Source organism: Hyla sarda, chromosome 9, assembly GCF_029499605.1.
Source record: "Hyla sarda isolate aHylSar1 chromosome 9, aHylSar1.hap1, whole genome shotgun sequence".
Taxonomy (NCBI): domain Eukaryota; kingdom Metazoa; phylum Chordata; class Amphibia; order Anura; family Hylidae; genus Hyla; species Hyla sarda.
Window position 1 is genome coordinate 156,468,057 of NC_079197.1, and position 21,489 is coordinate 156,489,545.

General features: G+C 44.0%; 2 protein-coding genes across 7 annotated transcripts in view; one reads left to right on the forward strand and one right to left on the reverse strand.

The window, feature by feature from the left end:
* LOC130291453 (alpha-actinin-4) overlaps positions 1 to 21,489 on the reverse strand; it is a 66,848-nt gene that overhangs the window by 29,150 nt on the left and 16,209 nt on the right. The window lies entirely within an intron of this gene.
* The window catches only part of LOC130291454 (inositol-tetrakisphosphate 1-kinase-like), a 236,600-nt gene continuing 217,238 nt past the window's right edge, over positions 2,128 to 21,489 (forward strand). The window contains exon 1 of the mRNA XM_056540189.1: positions 2,128 to 2,146. The gene's annotated coding sequence lies outside the window, so the exon portion shown is untranslated. The remainder of the gene's footprint in view (positions 2,147 to 21,489) is intronic.

Consider the following 21,489-nt stretch of genomic DNA (forward strand, 5'->3'; position numbering starts at 1 on the left):
CACTGCTTAAAAGGGGTACTCTGCTGGAAAACTTTTAAAACTACTTGTAAATTAGAGTTCTTAATCCTTCCAGTACTACTTAGCAGCTGTATACTACAAGGGAAATTATTTTCTTTTTGGATTTCTTTTCTGTCACGACCACAGTACTCTCTGCTGACACCTCTGTCCATTTCAGGAACTGTCCAGAGGAGGAGAAAATACCCATAACAAACATATGCTGCTCAGGAAAGTTCCTAAAATGGACAGAGGTGTCAGCAGAGAGCACTGTGCTCGTGACAGAAAAGAAATCCAAAAAGACAAGAATTTCCCCTGTAGTATACAGCCGCTAAAAAGTACTGGAAGGATTAAGAAATTTTAATAGAAGTGATTTACAAATCTAACTTTCTGGCACCAGTTGAGTAAAAAAAAAATTATATTATATTATATTATATTAATATATATATATATATATTTATTTAATATATATATTTATTTTCCACTGGAGTACCCCTTTAAATTGCCATCCAGCCCAGACAGCCAACAGCTATCAGGGAATGCTGGGAGTAAGCCTATATTCATACGAAAACATTTCCACATCTGCATTTATTTGTGCGGTTTCTGGATTGTGCGGAATCCGTATGCGGAAATTTTGAAGTGTAAATGGGAGAGCGGAATCTCATTGAAGTCTATTGGGCTTTAATTTGACGTGGAATCCACACGCGGAAACTCTGCCATGTGAATATAGCCTTATAATAGACTGAGTGTCACAGATTGGAGCTCACTGATTAAAATGTCATCCCGTTATGATTGGGTGGGGGGGGTGAACCCTATGGGACAATTACAGATCACAAGAAAAAAAAGTTGCGCCTCTTCCCCTTCTGAGACTTTCCCTGCACAGTGGGAAATGAGGCCCTATTAACTTGTGTATGGCTGCAGTTCCCTGCACAGAGAGGGGAGGCCATGGGGCACAACATTATAGCTGCCTCCTTTTTATTCCCACGATCCCAGTGGTTGGACCCTATCAATAATAAAATGATGGTATCCTGGTGATCTGCCATCGCTCTCTGTGTGCAGTTGTATAAAGTTTTCAAGTATTCTGCTGCATACTTGAAAGAGTAGATATAAGTAGAGATGAGCGAACTTACAGTAAATTCGATTCGTCACAAACTTCTCGGCTCGGCGGTTGATGACTTATCCTGCATAAATTAGTTCAGCTTTCCGATGCTCCGGTGGGCTGGAAAAGGTGGATACAGTCCTAGGAAAGAGTCTTCTAGGACTGTATCCACCTTTTCCAGGACACGGGAGCACCTGAAAGCTGAACTAATTTATGCAGGATAAGTCATCAACTGCCGAGCCGAGAAGTTCGTGACGAATCGAATTTACTGTAAGGTCACTCATCTCTAGATATAAGCTTTGCAATTGGTTCTCTACTATCAGTGTGGACAGCCCTGAGGTCCAGTCTCTTAGGACGGCTTCACACAAGCACATTACAACCGCGGGTCTGATAACCTGAACTGACACCTACTTTAGGTCAGTGTTTCCCAATCAGGGTGCCTCCAGCTGTTGCAAAACTACAACTCACAGCATGCACGGACAGCCGAAGGCTGTCCGGGCATGCTGGGAGTTGTAGTTTTGCAACAGCTGGAGGCACCCTGGTTGGGAAACACTGGTTTAGGTAATCACAACTGCATTCAGGCCATGACCTGCAGCCATAATACGGATGGGTATTTGAGGTCATAAGCAATTGTCCTTTCCACCCATTACAAAATCTAGTGAACCAAAAGTCTACACTGTTCTTTACTTTTACCCCCTTTGAATGTGAAAAAAAAAAAAAAAAAAAGATCAAGTTTAAGTGGAACGTCCTGCAGGAGAAGGGAGGATTGAATTTACGATTTGCTAACAGATATCTGTTTTCTGAGCCCTAACAACATTAAGGATCAGCAGTGTGCCCCCTGTCTCTCAACTAAGATGTCAAATGCTGGGGCATGACTTGATCTGACCACAATGCTTGTTATTTGTTTGCTATAGTAAAACTAAATAAAGATTTGATTTAAAAAAAATAATAATAATAATAATAAATGAATGACAGTTGTGACTGCAGAAAAGCATGGGGCACATGCACAATCCAGTTTAGGGGGGCACTACGGTTCAAATCATCCAGTATCAGGTAAGACAACGCACTGAATAAAATGGAGGAGGACAGCTGTTCCCCAACCATCCTCGCTTCAGGCTAAGGCTGGGTTCACACCACATTTTTCAAGTAAGTTTCCCGTATACATTTTCATCATTGAAAACGTATAGAACCGTATTGAAAACCGTATACATAGACAAATAATTGAAAACCGTATGCACCCGGTTGCATACGGTTTTCTTGCAATACTTTTTTTTCCCCCCGTACCTCAAAACCGTGGTGGACCACTGTTTAAAAACCGTACTGCAACCGAATACATTTTTTTAAAAAAAACATGGATGTCAATGGGAAACGCACATGTATACGGTTCCATACGGGAAACCGTAAACGTTTTTTTTTACTTTGCACATGTGCATTTTCATCCACCACCCAATAAATTTTCATCCCCACCCAATAAATTAAATAATTTAATTGAACAAGATTAACTTTAATAAAAAATTTTCAAAAACGGATTAAAAAAAATAAATAAAAATAGACTGAATTGTATGCACTTTTTAAAAGGAGTAGTCCGTCGCACACTTTTCTCATTTTAGCCGGTCCGGGCTACAAAAAAAAAAAAAAAAAAAAAAAAAAAAAAAAAAAAAAAAACTTACTCTTACCTGCCAACGAGCCCCTGGAACTCCGGTACAGGTGTTCGGTCCCCGGGCTGTATTCTTCTTACTTCCTGTTAGCCCGGCACGTCACACGGAGCTTCAGCCTATCACCAGCCGAGGCTGGACATCACTGTGGCCGGTGATAGGCTGAAGCTCCGTGTGACGTGCCGGGCTAACAGGAAGTAAGAATACAGCCCGGGGACCGAACACCTGTACCGGAGCTCCGGGGGCTCGTTGGCAGGTAAGAGAGTGCGTTTTCTTTTATTTTGCAGCCTGGACAGGATAAAATGAGAACAGTGCATGCCGGACTACTCCTTTAAAACAGTATACCGTTTAAAAACGCATACCGTTTACTTTTTCCCATACGGTTCCATCCGTTTAAGTTTTTTTCGCCATATGGTTTTCTTTAGAAAAGCTGATTGAAAACAGTATGGCAAAAACGTGATGTGGACCCAGCCTAACCAGCATGGCTGGCATTAGCTCAGCCTGGAGGAATGTGGCCCAGGCGAGTCCTGAGATCAGTCATTCATCTGAACAAGAAGGAGGGGAGGATTCCCATGAATGTGGCATCAAAGCTCCTGCTTGTAAATCTAAAGCCATTGCTGGTCTGTATGCTCTCCTGCCAGACAAACAGTTGCATTTGGAATTTGGACAAGGGGTGAGAGGGGGGGGGGGGGGGGTCAGGGACAAAGGACACTGACATATTCCGTCATGTTTATCAATGGGAGAGTGCTGGAGTACTTTAAAAAAGGAACAAGCAGCATGAAAAAAAGCTGTTCTTTTGCATTTCAGTAGAGAAAGCTGCAATTGAACCTTTTACGAGTAAAACCATGTGACACCTATGTGCAACCGGCTTCCTGGACTCCAATAAAAAATGTAGAGGAGAAAGGTGCGGCAGGAAGCGCCAGCCCCCGCCATATAAAAAAATAAATAAATAAAAATCCAGCTTCATCTGATTCTGCAAACACCTTATCATACGGAAGGTAGAGGCAGGGCAGGAAATTAGAAAGTTCAGGCAGGTCACTATATATATATATACGCTCTCCAAGGCGGACCATAACACATTCACACAGTGTAGCTGTTTTTTTGGAATACTAGGACACAGAAGCAGAAACAAGTTTTTTCCCTGAGAATGATGTAGTGTTTCCTGGCTGGGACGGCATCCAGCAAACAAGACATAACCGAGCTGAAACCTTCAGCGACATAAGGAATGTTAAACACACAGGACAGGAAGGACAGGAATGTGTGGGGACAGGACTAAAACCACAAATGCATATCCAGTGGCCTCTTATAAGTCATATCAGTCTCCCACGCATATAAGTTTAACCCTCGTCACCCCGCAATGGGAAGTGGCTGCAGTCTGCAGACAGAGGTGTTGAAATGAGCCACTATTTGCAGGACATACACACACACAAAGCCTCTCCCCGGCCGGCCAAGCAGACGAATATTTCCTGCCGCTGAGTATTTCCGCTGTAACGCGCTCACGGTTAGCAAACTCTGAGACCCTGACGAATGTTTTCTTGCCAGGACACTTGTGAATTCCATTCCGGACAGAACACTAGAGGCTGATTTTTTGCATTACAGAAACATGAGGGATTACTGAGAGGACGGAAACTATGCATCAAATGTATACTTAGTCCTAGTAAAATGTAAACGCTAATGCAGAGAGACACGTCAGGGGCCATGCTAAGCTCGTCTTGTAGGTGACACGAGGAATGCTAGAGAGAAACATTGGAAAAGGGCGACTGGGGGGGGGGGGGGGGGGTGAGGGGTGTCATGGGACAGGGCTACAGAAACTCACTACAAGAACAGCTTTCATTTAAAAAGAAGACGCTTTAGAACAGTGGTCTCTAAACTGCGGACCTCCAGGTGTTGCAAAACTACAACTCCCAGCATGCCCGGACAGCCGTTGGCTGTCCGGGCATGCTGGGAGTTGTAGTTTTGCAACATCTGGAGGTCTGCAGGTTGGAGACCACTGCTTTAGAACATGCATTTGATCAATAGACATAGTGACCGCCAAGGTCCCATAGACATACTGAGTGACAGTAAGGGTATGTTCACACTATGGAATAATTTTTGCGGAGGGCAAATAAGCAGTGTGAACCTTTTCATTGGTACGAATGGGTCTCCCGCTGACCCATTCACATCGGAAAATTTTGGTGGCGGAGATTTGATCCGCCGAGAGAACTAACATGTTCATTCTTTCGGCGGAACTAAGCGTGCACTGTATTGCTGTCCATTGTGATGGTGCGGGTCTGCGCAGTCCTAACGCCAAAAAGGAGATTGTGTACATAACCTAAGGCTAAATGCACACTGCAGTTGTGCTCTGACCCATTTTGGGTCCTTTAGCAGCAAAAGTTGGCGGCTCACCTCAGCCTGACTTTCCCATCCGCTTCCGGACTTACCGGCTGTGCCACCGGCCCAGTAGGCAGAACTAAGAAAAGGAATGTCCAGTGCAGGATAATGTCAAACAGGAACTTTATTGGCAATCACATGGAGCACACAGAAACACCAATGCGTTTCGGGTCAAGCTGGACCCTTAATCATGGCATAGATTTTGGGTCCTTTCGGCACCTTTTCTTTTTTTGCGCCAAACTGACCCAAAACGGGGAGAAGCACAACTGACACTGCTGGGTCCCTTTCACTTCAATGGGGTCATTCGGGATCCAGTAGTCAGTATAAAATTTTTTTTTTTATAGAAATATATATTTACACACACACACACACACACACACACACACACACACACACACACACATTATATATGTGATAGCCCTTGGGGGGTGTATGGTAGGGATGGTAGGATGTTGGTATATGAGGAGTTAATATTAACCCAGTCACTTGTGACGCCAGGGTGAGGGCTGGTATGCTGAATCTATGTTCCGGCCTATCGCCGCCCTTCCCAGAAGCGATAGGTGCAATGAAATGACTGAAGGTCCACAAGCAGATTTAACTTTAACTTGAATAACTTTACTGCAGTGCTTGCAATATCCAATGCGTAGTAACAGTCTCTTAATACAGTTCTTTGGTTGCTTAGCGACTGGCAGAAGTTGAAGACCTTGCATGATACTTATAGTCTCTGAATTTAGGGAATGATGTGCAGATCCGTCCGGATTTAGGGGAAATATTGAGTCCGGTGATGCTGCAGAGTGCTTAGGGGATGACACACTATAATTTATATCGTTCGACCGTTGCCGCAAGGCTCAGGCCTAACTCACTGTGATGCAATACAGGTACTTCTCTGATGAAAGCCAGGAGCAAGAGAGAGATAAGATGGCCGCCACTCCCTTATATGGGCAGGGGGCATGGCGATTTTGATTGGTCCGAACGTCTGCCACTCACTTTACATGGTGAGATGCGATTGCTTACGTCACAGGCTCTATGTACATTGTAGAACCAGAACGAGGCTTCAGACACTAGAACGAGGCCTGGAACGCATCCAGAATGAGGCTTGGAACGCATTACATGACCCGAAGGCCCGGCAATCCCATAGAAACAAGCAATTAACCATTTACATACTGAAATAACACTATATACATTATTTTATAGATAAATTAGTAATCTATACAATCTATAATGGAGGCGACTAGGGGCAAACTGACCAATAAAGACTACTAAGTCCTAGGGACTCTGGCTATGGGGACCTAAGATAAATAAGTACCGTGTGAAATGCGGTACTGAGACACCACATATACATACACACAGGGTGTCATTTTTTTTCTCATAACTCCCATCCTTCCAACAACCTGGCCAACAGATCTCACAGTTCCGTAAAAACCCATCCGACAGACTATGTTGACTGATCCGCAGACAACTCTTGTTCTCTTGAAAAATAAGCCATTGCCAGATGTGTCTGGCAGCGGCTTAGCCCCTCCTGTGTTCATAGAGAACACAAATGTTAGGGCATGCCAAGTGTTCATGTGTATGGGGTGATCCGGAGGGATAGACCCACCAAGCAAATGTTTGTCCTGCAGATACTGAAGGTGTATGGCCTCCTTATTAAAAGGGCAGCCAAACCACACACACACCTGATCTCAGCAGAAAATGATCTGCACAAGATCTGTCAGGGTATGTTCAGGGTTTCTGCAGCAGCAGAGTCCCATTGATATCAATGAGATTCTGCGGCACTGTACACACAGGAGTTTCTGCTGTGGAAATCCAGATTCTGGAGTTCGCAGAAAAAAATAGACATGTCTATTCTTTCTGTGGAGTCTGCACGGAAATCCATTGCAGTCTATGACACGGCGCATTTCCGAGCAGTTCTGCCAGCACTCCGCTATCGGGTGAATTTTCCATGTGAGCATAGCCTTACAGTCATACTGACACCTTTCTGACATCGTGCCACCATACAGGCGAGTTATGGGCTCGGCCAAGCACTTGTGTTGGTTGATACAAGTCTGACTCAATGGACACAAGCAAGTTTGTACCTTAACACCATATAATGCAGTGTTTTCCAACCAGTGTGACTCCAGCTGTTGCAAATCTACAACTCCCGGCATGCCCAGACAGCCAAAGGCTGTCTGGGCATGCTGGGAGTTGTAGTTGTGCAACAGCTGGAGGCACATTGGTTGGAAAACACTGATCTAAAGTGTAAGGCCAGCTATAGATCTCTACAGGAGCCAGTTTAAATACTTTTTACAATTTTTCCATACATCAAAGCCTAATAAACTGGGTCCGATAGGAAACTTCTAGGTTGCGGTATCTGGCTCTTAGGATCTTCCAGCTCTGGTATAGTATTATTACCTCCCCTGTTTGCAGAAGTTTGTTGTCTACAATTATACGCACAGAAAACCAGAACCGAATGCAAGGCTACATATTCACCAGGAAATAAAGCGCCTAATACTTCTGTGGTTTTCACACATTCAAGTGAATTCTATCTGCAGAGTCATCAGGTACAAACAGTGAGCAGATCCCCTCTGCACTCTGTGATGGTGAACAACTCACTCTAAGGCCCCTTTCACACTGCCATTGCACGCTGTCAAAAACAACCGTTAGTCATATTTTTTATGCTTTTAACGGTCGTTCCAGTGACTTGTCATAACGGGCAACAACGGCTTCCATTTACTATTATGGGGTCCGTCGGGCGCTGTTATTCTTTTACGGGAGAAAAAGTTGGCGCAAGGAGTATTTTTTCTCCCCGACTCTGCTCCCCTGATGGGCATCACATAACGGCAGTATGAAAGGAGCCTTACGGGGTGCTATCCGGCAGCGCAAACTGCTTAAGCTGCTGCTGGATAGCAGCTCCACGATGCTCCGGGGTGCTCTCCGGGTCCAGCGCTGGTCTTCCGGTGTCTTCTCGGCCCTCTCCGATGACATCAATACGCTGCTGCGCACGTCATCCAATAGGAATGGCGTATGCAGCGGCGTAATGACGTCGCTACGCAGGCCCAGTAAGGCCTTGCAGAAGACAGCGGAGGACCGGAGAAGACAAGGAGAGCCCAGCGGAGGCCCGGGGTCACCATCGGGAGCGGCGGGGACAGGCGAGTACAGCTTCCTCTACTTTACATTGCACTTTATTGGGGGAGGGGGCTTTCATATTTTTTTTCACTCTATTTTTACATTTATTTATAGAAATCATTAGATTGCTAATACTGTTCAGTGTTATTATAAGAGCCACACTGCCGCAGATGCCGTGATCTGTATTGATCACGGCACCTGAGGCGTTAATGGCAGACAACAGCGCGATCACTGATGTCTGCCATTACTCACGGGCCCGTGGCTGCTTACAGCCGCTGGGAATGAAGAGAGCGCAACTCCTGTGCTTGTGTCACAGCCGTGCCATAAATGTACAACGTTGTGCGCTAAGTGATGCTATGCAGCGCCGTACATTTACGGCGCATGTCCTTAAGGGGTTAAACACATTTGCCTGTACTTAGGATCACAAACACAAGAGAAAGCACCACATATGGCATTTATTTCTCATGCTGAATACACCTAGCTTCAAAGCAACTGCAGGAGCAGGCTGGTATATAGGGACATCTGTGCCTGGGATCATAGGGCTGTGAGGCAGAGAACATTACAGACACCACAGGTGTAGACAGACACTGACTCCGGCCATCTGCTCCGCATCCAGTGTCCTGCTCTCTCGGGATGCAGAAAAGCTGTGGTTTATTGCTACACAGTTTCCTGTCCTGACTTCTGATACACCAGTAAATGTTGCAACCGCAGACTATAGAGCTGGTGCTGTGCCGGGCAAAGACACAACTCCGGTTAATGCAAACAGATACAAGCGCTTCTCACAATGGCTTCTAGAACTGGTTTAGCAGCAGTAGAGCATTATACATATTGGTCTACAACAACTTCCGGATGAAACCTGGAAAACTAGAATGGAAAACTAGTATGTCAACTGGGTGTGTAAAGCAAGAGGGGCCTAAGGCCAGCATATACTAATAAAGTATGGCTATGATGAGGGTAAAAGGGGCGGTATATCGTTATGAGCTGGATACCGTTTTTTTCTCCCACGGTATGGATTTTTGCCCATACCGCTATACCGGTCGGGCCCCTCCCCCACCCTCCGAGTCAATAAAAAAAAAAAAATTTAACTTACCCGTAATGGGGGTGGTCCGGGCCATCCATCCTTCCTGTAGTGTCCGGCGGCATTACGGGTGGAGGGTGAACCGGTCTGGGCTGTCCTTCTCCGGGGGTCCTCTTCTCCACTCCAGGCAGGCTCCGGCCTAGTACGCTGCATAGACGACGCTACGTCCGTGACGTCAGGTGCATCACTGCGCAGCGGCGTCTATGCAGCGTTACTAGGCCGGAGACTGCCCGGAGTGGAAAAGAGGACCCCCGGAGAAGAAGGACAGCCCGTACCGGTTCACCCTCCACCCGGAATCCCACCGGACACTACAGGAAGGATGGATGGCCCGGACCACCCTCCCCGGATGGTCCCTGCAGCAACTGGTAAGGTGAGTCAGGGTTCTGGGATGGACAGGGGTCTGTATAATATATTATACCTACAGTAGGCCCTACAGTAGGCCCTCCAGCTGTTGCAAAACTACAACTCCCAGCATGCCCGGACAGCCAACGCCTGTCCAGGCATGCTGGGAGTAGTAGTTTGCAACAGCTGGAGGCACCCCTAGTTGGGAAACACTGACCTATACTATACACTACTATATAGTCCAACATGCTGGGAGTTGTAGTTTTGCAACAGCTGGAGGCTGTAGGGTTGTTTGTTACATCTATTTAAAATGGTACTTCCACTGCCCCAGTATTCAGATCCTTTAGTTCCAAAAGCCCATTTAGTTCCGCTACGTCACCTCAATGCAAGTCTCAATGTAAAAAAATAAATAAAAAAATTTAAAAAAAATACCGTGGAATACTGTGATACTTTAGAATAATACCGCGATACTCATTTTTGGTCATATTGCCCAGCACTAGAAATTTTTTAAGTATAATAAAATAAAATATAAAATCAATATGCGGTACCTCCAAAACTATTTATTTACGTACACACTTATGGATGCTGTCTGTAGCTTTTTTTTTTTATTATTAAAATTTTTTTTTTTTTTTTTGCACTTTCATACAATTTCTGCTATAAAAAGACAGCTTTATGTAGACCTCGGGTATATTCACATGAAGGTGACGAGACAACATCATAAAGGCAATACAGCAAGCTATGAGAATACATTAGATTTTTGCCAATCCATGTGAATGTGTCCTTAGCAGAAGACTGCGCAGATCTCTGCCGCTACAGAGAAAACTAAAAGGTAAAGGTATTCCATTCATCGGGAGGGTCCGAGGTCAGAGATGAATGTACATATACAAGCATCGAGCCTCTGTCCTTTTTTTTATGTTTGCATAAATTATTTGCTGCACCAAACAATCTAAAATATAAGTGTAGTAAAGAGGATTGTATCAGGCTCTTACTACAGGAGCAGAATAAATACGGAGTGTCCAGATAATTGCATAGGCCAAGTAATAGGAGTGAGGGAGGAGGAGGGTGTAATCCCTTGCCAAACTTAGAAAAAAAAATTAAGGCATAACAGAGAAAGAGCAGGAACCCGCACTCACCACTAGGCTGCTGTAACTCGACTTCTGCTATCACGGACACTCAGGTATCAGACTGGTAGCAAGGCGCTCAGAGGTGACCGCCAACAAAGTTTCGCGTTGGTTGTGCTTCTTCCGGCCAGGAGGCCGGAAGAAGCGCAACCAGCGCGAAACTTTGTCGGCAGTCGCCTCTGCTACCAGTCTGATACCTGAGCGTCCATGATAGCCGAAGAAGTCGAGTTACAGCAGCCTAGCGGTGAGTGCGGGTTCCTGCTCTCTCTGTTATGATTTCATATATAACTTTGGGTTCTCTGGTTCCCAGCAACCCCGGAATCTCATGCAGAAGGACCCTGATCCCCCGCAGTGACGTTCTGTATTGAGCAGTATCCCGGAGCCAGTCACTTGGCATAGTTACCTAGGTCGCCTACTACAATAGTGCCATTTATAGCTCCACAGCAGTGTAAAAAAACCAAAGTATGAAGTACCATTTCCATGTAATTGTTTACCCTTCTAGAGTGAAATAGGGGGAATGCTTGGTCAGGCAGTGCATGCATTTATAAACTGGGAGATTATTCGCTGCTTTTAATTATCAAGTCAGAAGTGAAACTTTTGCACATAAGAGTGTGAGAGCGGCTTTTAATTTTCATCTGGAAAGTTGTCTTCTGCATAGGGAAGCATTTATTCTTAAAGGGGTACTCCGCCCATAGACATCTTATCCCCTATCCAAAAGGATAGACATAAGTGGCATAAGAGGTCTGATCGCCAGGGTCCTGCCGCTTGAAACCCCTGCGATCTCTCCTGCAGCATCCTGTGGCATGATGTCTTAAAGGGTTACTCTACTCCCCAGTGTCCGGAACATTGGAGTTCAGAACGCTGGGTGCGGGCTTCCGTGTTCATGCCCCGCCCCCTCGTGACATCATGCTTCCACCCCCAATGAAAGTCTATGGGAAGGGAGGTGCGACGGCCGTGACGTTGCGGGGCGGGGGGGTGACGTCACAAGGGGGGTGGGCATGAACACGGAAGTCCGCACCCAGCATTTGGAACTCAATGTTCCGGACGATGGGGAGGGGAGTAACCCTTTAAAGTATACCTAAAATACAACTCTTTCCTCCCACAACCCCCTTCTTACTTTGTCATACAATTAGGTTTTTCTCCTGCCTATGGCTCATTATTTAGAATCAGAAGAATGACATCATGGCGTCTAATCACTGCCTCTTGATATAACGTCATTCTGGAACGTACGGCAACAGGTCAGACCGTAAAGAACAAGCATCCACTCACCACCAGTCAAGACCTACTGTAGGAAAAGAGATGAGCGAAATTCGATTCGTCACGAACTTCTCGGCTCGGCAGTTGATGACTTATCCTACGTAAATGAGTTCAGCCTTCAGGTGCCCCGGTGGGCTGGAAAAAGTGGATACAGTCCTAGGAAAGAGTCTCCTAGGACTGTATCCACCTTTTCCAGCGCACCGGAAAGCTGAACTAATTTATGCAGGAAAAGTCATCAACTGCCGAGCCGAGAAGTTTCTTGACAAAATCGAATTTACTGTAAGTTCTATGTAGGAAGGATATTGTAAAGTTGGTTATTTTTAGAGATGAGCGAACTTACAGTAAATTTGATTCGTCACAAACTTCTCGGCTCGGCAGTTGATGACTTTTCCTGCATAAATTAGTTCAGCTTTCCGGTGCTCTGGAAAAGGTGGATACAGTCCTGCTAGGAGACTCTTTCCTAGGAATGTATCCACCTTTTCCAGTCCACGGGAGCACCTGAAGGCTGAACTAATTTACGCAGGAAAAGTCATCAACTGCCGAGCCGAGAAGTTCGTGACGAATCGAATTTACTGTAAGTTCGCTCAGAGTTATTTTGCACATCTAAAAAAAAAAAAGCCATACAAACCTAAGTTGTGGACTCTACAAGATAGAGCAGCACAACTAGAATGTATTATGCAGAGGCACATGCCGGCACAGACAATCATCGCTTCATTCTTTTGGGATTTCATGTAAAACAATCCTATTTAAAACCGCTGAGATTCCAGAGTCACTAAGTTTAGGCAAAGCGAGAGCGGGCACTCGAGGTTTGCCATATTTGGGGCTACAGCACGGGGAGATTTTTTAGAAATATCTGTGACTCTTGTCCATTAGTGACAGGTTCTAAAAGGAACATTAATCCTGTAAAAGGAATGAGCGATGCAATGCACAGTATAACACGTGTGTGTATTGTGTGTGTATATATGAGAATAAGATGGGGGGGCAGTGTGAGAAAGAATTTCCTCATCCTAAAATTCAAAAGTTTGCAAATGCCTAATAAGGATAAAGAATGAGGAGAATTCCCAGAGCTTGATCCTACTGGACAAATCCTATTAAGCAGCTGCTCCAGGAAATGTGAGCAAGGAGGGCAGTATCTGTAGGAAACAGGAGTAATGTGCAGCCCAAACATGGCTGAGGATGCTCTCTGCTCCCCTATAATGCTGCCAAGACGCCTTCCGGTCAGACCTTTCATGTGCACAAACAAAAAAAAACTTTATAGATAACCACATGACAGGTGCAGCACTTCACTGTATAGTCGCCACGTACCTGCCCGATCTTCACAAGCCTAATAAAGTATGAAGACATGTCTAGCTATAAAAAGGTGTCAAACTGGGTAGTGGCTTCATCCCTCACAGCAGTTTTTCCCAACTAGTGTGCCTCCAGCTGTTGCAAAACTACAACTCCCAGCATACCCGGACAGCCAAAGGCTGTCCGGGCATGCTGGGAGTTGTAGTTTTGCAACAGCTGGAGGCACCCTAGTTGGGAAACACTGCCTTACAGTCTACCACCCTGTGTAGTGAGTGACACTAGTGTCACCCCTCCCTAGACTTTTCTGAACCGACCTATACGACAGTGTATGGAAATGGTCAGAAAGAGCAGGTTTGACTCCAAAGTGACTTCGTTGTGTGACAATTCCCTGTGGGGGTGGATTTGGCAGATAACTTGGGAAGCCTTTCTTCCCTATAGGATAATACTAAAGGACAGTCCGTTGCAATCCCAACCACCTAAAAAGGCACTGCATAGCTGTAAAAACACCCACTTGTGGAAGGAAAATACACAAATGGATTACCATGTGTTGCTTTTTCAGAGGGAATAAATGATCACATATATAATTATTATTTTATTCTCATGCGTTAGGCTGGGTTCACACTAGGGATCAACCGATTATCGGTTTGGACGATATTATCGGACGATATTCACGATTTGGGACGTTATTGGTATCTGCAATTACCTTGCCGATAATCCCCCGCCCCACCGGCCAGAGATCGCCGCCGCCCAATTGCCTCCCCCATTCCCGGTTTTACAATTACCTGTTCCCGGGGGTCCGCGCTACTTCTGGCTCCTGCGGCGTCCTGTGTTACGCTGTGCGCGGCGAAATGACAAGTGACGTCCTCAATGCGACGTCACCGTCAGTGCGCACAGTGACAGCTCAGCAGGACGCCGCCCGGTGCCAGAAGTAGCGGACCCTGGGAACAGGTAATTGTAAACCCGGGAATGGGGGAGGCAATGGGGCGGCGGCGGTCTCTGGCCGGGGCGGTGCGGTGGTAGGACTCAGAGGACCCCAGGACAGGCAGAGAAGTGGGTGGCGGTCTCTGGTCGGAGCAGTGCGGTGGTGGTTTTGGGGGGGGGGGGGGGAGGTGGTTGGACTAAGGAGGACCCCAGGACCGGCAGGGGCGGTCTCTGGCACCGCAAAAGCCGCTGCAGTTCATTGATTTAAAGCGCCCGCTTTAAATCAATGATCTGCAGCGGTGTCGCCGGGCGGGGGATAAATAGCCGATAACTTGTACTGGGATATCGGTATAAATTATCGGCTATCGGGCCTAACCTCCACAGATTATCGGTATCGGCCCTAAAAAATAAAAAAAATAAAAAATAAAAATGGATATCAGTCAATCCCTAGTTCACACCATGTTTTTGCAATACAGTTCCCTTATACCTTTTCAATTTGAAAACTGTACGGAACCGTATTGAAAACCGTATGCATTGACTCTCCATTGAAAACCGTATGCCAAAGATGCATCAGGTTGTATCAGTTATGCATTATATACGGTTTTGTCAGTTTTTTTCCCGTACCCAAAACCGTAGCCTACCACAGTTTTTGGTCCGGGTGAAAAACCGTATACTTTTATTTATTTATTTTTTTTACATGGGAGTCAAACCGGAACCGTACAGAACCATAAGTGCGTACGATTCCATCCGTTTTTTGACTTTGCACAGTATTTATTGTCATTTCATTCAAACAAGTGAAACTTCATTCATAATGGAGTTAAAAGTAAAATACGTATACTTTTTTTTCTTAAAAACAGATGCAAACCGGACATAATTTTTCAAACCGTATACGGATTCAAATGTGTACACGTTTTGATATTGTTTAGTCCGGTTTTGAGGAATCCGTTTTTTTTTTTTTTAAATCAAAAACCTGATATGGGAACTGAATTGCAAAAAAGTGATGTGAACCCAGCCATAGTTGTTATGATCTGCACATAACAGGTAACATCAGCATATAAATTAAACCAATATGGCTGCCATTACACCTCTAACACAGGGCTGTCAAATCTGAACTGTAAATTTGCATGACTGGGCGGAATCGACATTCAGGAGCCATATTTATGATCTTGTAAAAAAGCCCTTTGGATTTGAATGCACTAAAGATGGCTGCTAGGCGTGATTTCTAGAATTCTTAGTTTGACAAACTTCTGTGTAACATGCAGGTTCCATGCAAAGTAAACCAAGACTGATAACCGGCTTGTATGGTGACTATAGATAGAAGATGCATAAATAAACAGTGCACAGTGTAGGCCAAGGAATGTTCAGATGATTGTTAAGAAAAAAAAAAAAATTGGCAAGCAACATGCTGCTGACAGGGGCCCTTGAAAGCAATCAGTGTGTTTATCCCAGACTTAAAGTAAGGAAGCTCTGACTTCCGGATCGCACACAGCCCCTATGAGACAGGATGGGGAGAGGTGGGGGGTTGCATTTGCATGACTGCTAAAGGACAAGAGAAAGGCCGCACATCTCACCAGCCAATAGAGTATAATTGAATGAGGCCACCTATGTGATTTGCATTGCAAAAGTGCTTCGTAAACAGCGCTCCCGAATATCCTAGAGATGTAGTCTGTTTACAGGACAGCTCTCTAGTGCCAGCGTTTGCATCACCATCTCAACCGGCTAAAGACTGTTACACCCGACAACCAGCCCCGGGGTGCGGATCCCTAGCCCAACCCTCTGAACAGGTCTGTTCCACATGAGCAGACATCCACAAACCGAAATATTAACAAGTCCAAACCTGCAAGGCTGTCGACACTAACCTCAACAACTGAGGCTATGCTGGCTGCAGCACTACTTAAAAGGGGTACTCCGGTGAAAACCCTTTTTCTTTTAAATCAACTGGTGGCAGAAAGTTAAACATATTTGTAAATTACTTCTATTAAAAAGTCTTAATCCTTCCAGTACTTATTAGCTGCTGAATGCTACAGAGGAAATTCCTTTCTTTTTGGAACACTGAAGACATCACAAGCACAGTGCTCTCTGCTGACATCTCTGTCCATTTTAGGAATCATGCATAGCAGGTGTATGCTAAGGGCAGCATGGTGGCTCAGTGGTTAGCACTGCTGCCTTGCAGCGCTGGGGACTTGGGTTCAAATCCCACTAAGGACAACAATTAAAAAAGCGTTATTATAATAACGTCAGCAGAGAGAACTGTGCTCGTGATGTCATCAGAGAGCATTCCACAAAGAAAAGAATTTCCTCTGTAGTATTCAGCAGCTAATAAGTACAGGAAGGATTAAGATTTTTTTTTTTAATAGAAGTAATTTACAAATATGTTTAACTTCCTGCCACCAGTTGATTTAAAAGAAAAAAAGGTTTTCACCGGAGTACCCCTTTTAAGATTAGGCTGGGTTCACATCACGATTTTGCAATACTGTTTTCCATTAGGTTTTTTCCCCCCAAAACCGTATGGGTCTAAAAACGGACTGAACCGGATTGAACAGTATGAGAAAAAGCAAACCGTATGCGTTTTTTTAACCGTATACGGTTTGAAAAAAAATTATCAGTTTCCGTACATTTTTCATCCGATTTTGTCAAGCAATTTTGTACATTTTGAAAAAAAAAGATTTCATTGTTTAATTGACTTTGGAGTCCAAAGCGCATGCGCAATGCAAAAAACGCGTACGGTTAACCGTATTGTCCCGTACGGTTCTTATTGACCTCCATGTTAAAAAAAAAAAATTTTTTAAATAAAACGCATACGGTTGCAATACGGTTTTCGAACAGGATCAAAAACCGTGGTCGGACATTGTTTTCAGAACGGGAAAAAAAAAACGTGTTGGCAGCAAACCGTATGCATTCTGATGCATACGGTTTTCAATGATTTTTAAATGTATACGTTTTTTCAATACGGTCCCATACGTTTTTTTTGTAAGAAACCGTATACAGGAACCGGATTGGAAAATCGTGATGTGAACCCAGCCTTAGACTGTGTATATACCAGTGGTCTTCAACCTGTGGACCTCCAGATGTTGCAAAACTACAACTCCCAGCATGCCCGGACAGCCGTTGGCTGTCCGGGCATGCTGGGAGTTGTAGTTTTGCAACATCTGGAAGTGCGCAGGTTGAAGACCACTGGTGTATATACTGTGACAGCTCATGTGAAAGCACTTTTTTTTTCATGCACACTGCTTCTGGCACATTTACTGCAGTCACTTTCTATTTCTCCATGAGATGTGATGCAGAACACAGTACAGGGGAGGTACTCCGCAGCCTGGAGAGACATCCCACTCCCCCCCTCTAAATCATACACTAATTGGACTGTACAGAAAGCCACAGAGTGCACACAAAGCTCCTTTACTCCATGCTGGCACAATCCTGCTTTTATTACACATTCCAACTTCCCAACATTAACACTGGGGGAAAAAAAAAAAAAAAAAAAAAAAAAAAAAAAGTACATGTCCCAATTACGGCACAAGTTAAGACAGAGCACTTTATAGATGTGAGGGCAAGTCATGCAAACTCAATCGCCTACACAGGATGTTTGGTCATTTACAGATTTAGGTCCCCCCCCCCCCCCCCCCCCATTCCATCCACCACGGCTGCAAAATGTCACTTGTGGTCCCTGCCTTGCAGTTTGCAGTAGTCATCTAGGATAAAGATAAAAATAAAGTCACTTTTGAAGTCCTAAGTTAAATATATGCCGGAACTTCTTTAAAAAGACCTGTGCAAGGTGTAATGGCAAAGAACTGACTTCTTACTGAACTATTTTTTAAGTCCCTGTTATAAAATCTAAATTTTTCTGATGCAATGATACTGTCCGATCTGTAGCTTCTTTTACCTCAGCAGATTTTCAGTATTATCCTGCTGATGGTTTCCCTAGAAAACCACAAGAAACTGTGCATCTACTTTACAGATCAAGTGGCTGCAGTCCACAGGAGGAGTGCACTTAAAAAGGGGTACTCCGGTGGAAAACATTTTTTAAATCAACAGAAAGTTAAAAACAGATTTGTAAATGACTTCTATTAAAAATCTTTACCCTTCCAGTAATTTTTAGCAGCTGTATGCTACGGAGGAAATTATTTTCTTTTTTTTTTTTTTTTTTTTTTTTTATCTCTTTATTGTCTTGTCCACAGAACTCTCTGCTGACACCTGATGCCCTTATCAGGAACTGTCTAGAGCAGGAGGAAATCCCTATTGCAAACCTATGCTGCTCTGGACAGTTAATGACATGGACAGAGGTGTCAGCAGAGAGCACTGTGGACAAGAAAAAAAAAAAAGAATTTCCTCTGTAGGATGAAGCTGCTAAAAAGTACTGGAAGGGTAAGTATATTTTAATAGGAGTCATTTACACATCAGTTTAACTTTCTGCCACCAGTTGATTTAAAAAAAAATATATATATGTTTTCCACCGGAGTACCCCTTTAAGCTACAGCACAACTTTGATCACGTGACACAGATTGCAATATCATACTAGAGCCCTGCATGGGACTTCATTCTGCTCCCCAGGCTTAACTTTTGACCATTACTGTCCACTCCCACAAAGTGTGTGCCCTACTTTGGAAACGTGTGTAATTTTTTATTTATTTTCATTTATTTTTTTTTTAAACCACAAACTGCAGTGAGTTTGCAAAACAGTCATTGGTTGCATGGTTTTTATGTTTTACATGCACAGCCAATAACCACATTACAAAACCCCAGCAATTCACAGAAAATGTGTGTCAGGCAACATCTTCAAATATTTGGCTGGGTTCACATGTTTTTTGCAACACAGTTCCCGTATCAGGTTTTTTATTTAAAAAGAGAAAACAGGTTCCTCAAAACATGTGTACAAATTTTAAATCCATATACGGTTTTAAAAATGATGTCCGGTTGCATTCGTTTAAGGAAAAAAAAAAAAAAGTATACGTTTTTAACTTTTCACTCCATTATGAATAAAGTTTCACATGTTTGAAATTCCAAGAAAAAAAAATCTGTGTAAAGAAAAAAGCCGTATAGTGAAAACTGGATGGAACCGTGCAAACATACGGTTTTGTAAGGTTCCGATTGACTCCCAAATAAAAAAAAAATAAAAAAATAAAAAACAAATACGTTTCAATACGCTTTTTCACCCAGACCAAAAACCGTGGTAGGCTACAGTTTTGGGTACGGGAGAAAAAAAAAAAAAAAAACTGACAAAACCGTACAGGATGCAAAACGGACACAACCTGATGCATCTTTTGGCATACGGTTTTCAATGGAGAGTCATTGCATATGGTTTTCAATACGGTTCCGTACGGTTTTCACATTGAAAAGGTATAAGGGAACTGTATTGCAAAAACGTGGTGTGAACCCAGCCTGGGATATTTTAGATGAACAGGTCAGTTGCTAAAAATTCTGCAAAAATACCTGCCGGGTGTGAACTCACCCATAAGTCTGCTAACTAGTATGAAAGAAACTGCCTGGAATTTGAACTTGGCTACAGGACTGAAGTATTATGCACCCCACAGGCCGGCAGCCATTACTCCACAATACCAGTATGTTGGGGAACGGCCATGTACCTACAGCTGTGAGAGGAGGTAGTATGAAGCCATGTCTGTCAGGGCAGTGAGATTTTTATGATCTTGTATCACCACATGCACACACATTCTAGTCCAGAGGACAGGTCTGCCGAACTTGTGAGGTAAGTGCGATATAGATACGTTGTAAAAGGTGTGAAAGCACCACAGGGCCGCGAGAGAAGAGAAAAAAAAAAAAACTAAAAAGTCACACTACCTGTCTTACAAAGGGAGAGGCCCTGAGAACACTGACATGTCCTTACTTGGTAAAAGCGAGGACGACATTGAGAAAGCAGAATCCACCCCTATTTCATATTCAGTAACCCAGTGTTTCCCAACCAGGGTGCCTTCAGCTGTTGCAAAACTACAACTCCCAGCATGCCCGGACAGCCTTCGGCTGTGAATTGGAATTCTGTGGACGCTGGGGAGCGGAGTACCCCTTTAAGGGTGCATGCACACCATGTTTTTGCAATACAGTTCCCATATCAGGTTTTTGATAAAAAAAAAAACAAAATACGGATTCCTCAAAACCTGTCTAAACTATCAAAACGTGTGTACAAATTTTAACCTGTATACGGTTAAAAAACGTATAAGGTTTGAAAAAAGTCCGGTTGAATTTTTTTAAGAAAAAAAAAAAAAGTATATGTTTTTAACTTTTCGCTCCATTTTGAATAAAGTTTCACTTGTTTGATTGAAATTACAAGAAAAAAAAAAAATAACTGCGAAGTCAAAAACCGTATGGTGAAAACCGGATGGAACCGTACACACATACGGTTTTGTATGGTTCCCATTGACTCCCATGTAAAAAAAAAAAAAAAATAAAAAGACGTATACGGTTTAATGCGTTTTTTCACCTGGACCAAGAAACATGGTAGACTACGGTTTTGGGTACGGGTCAAAAAAATGGACAAAACCATATAAGACGCAAAATGGTCTAAATCGGATGATGCGTTTGACATACGGTTTACAATGTTAAGTCAATGCATACGGTTTTTAACTCGAAACTGTATAGCAAAAAGGTGGCGCACATGCCCCCTAATACAGATGCAAGTCCCAGCCTGAACCCAGAACAGTTGAGTCACCAGGTTGGTTCTTGGGCTGTTTTTTTCATCTGTAATACTAGGATATTCGTGGGAACCCAATCTTGTATGGGCACCTAATGGGTGGAGGGCGCTATGGTAGGTCCACACTGTTTTACGTTTTCATCACAGGTATACTTTGGCCGACAGCAGCGGGTGCTATTCATTGCAATGGTACAAATAGTCACTAAAAGATTCTGTCTGGGCCATATACACTATTTTACATGGCCTCAAGTGGGGTCTGCTGCGCTTTTGAGTACGGTGCATATGGCCAAAATAGGGTTACTAGGCGACTCCATTCGGGACACAAAAATAAATGGCACCCACTGCTCTCTCCGCCAAAGTACACCACGGCATACCATTATCAGTGGGATGCCAACAGATACCAGTGAGAGAAATTTAAAAACGCATTATGAACCTTCCTTAAATTTGAACTTCATCTTGGGAGGGGGGTGGGGGGGGGATTTGGACTTTAATTGAGGTTTCACAGATCTGAGACAGAACAAAAAAAACGACTGCAAGTTTCTGCGCTGCAAATTGGAAACCGTCTAATCATAATGTGTGCGAGACAGAAATCTCTCTCATTAGACATAAAGTGAGAGTAAGCT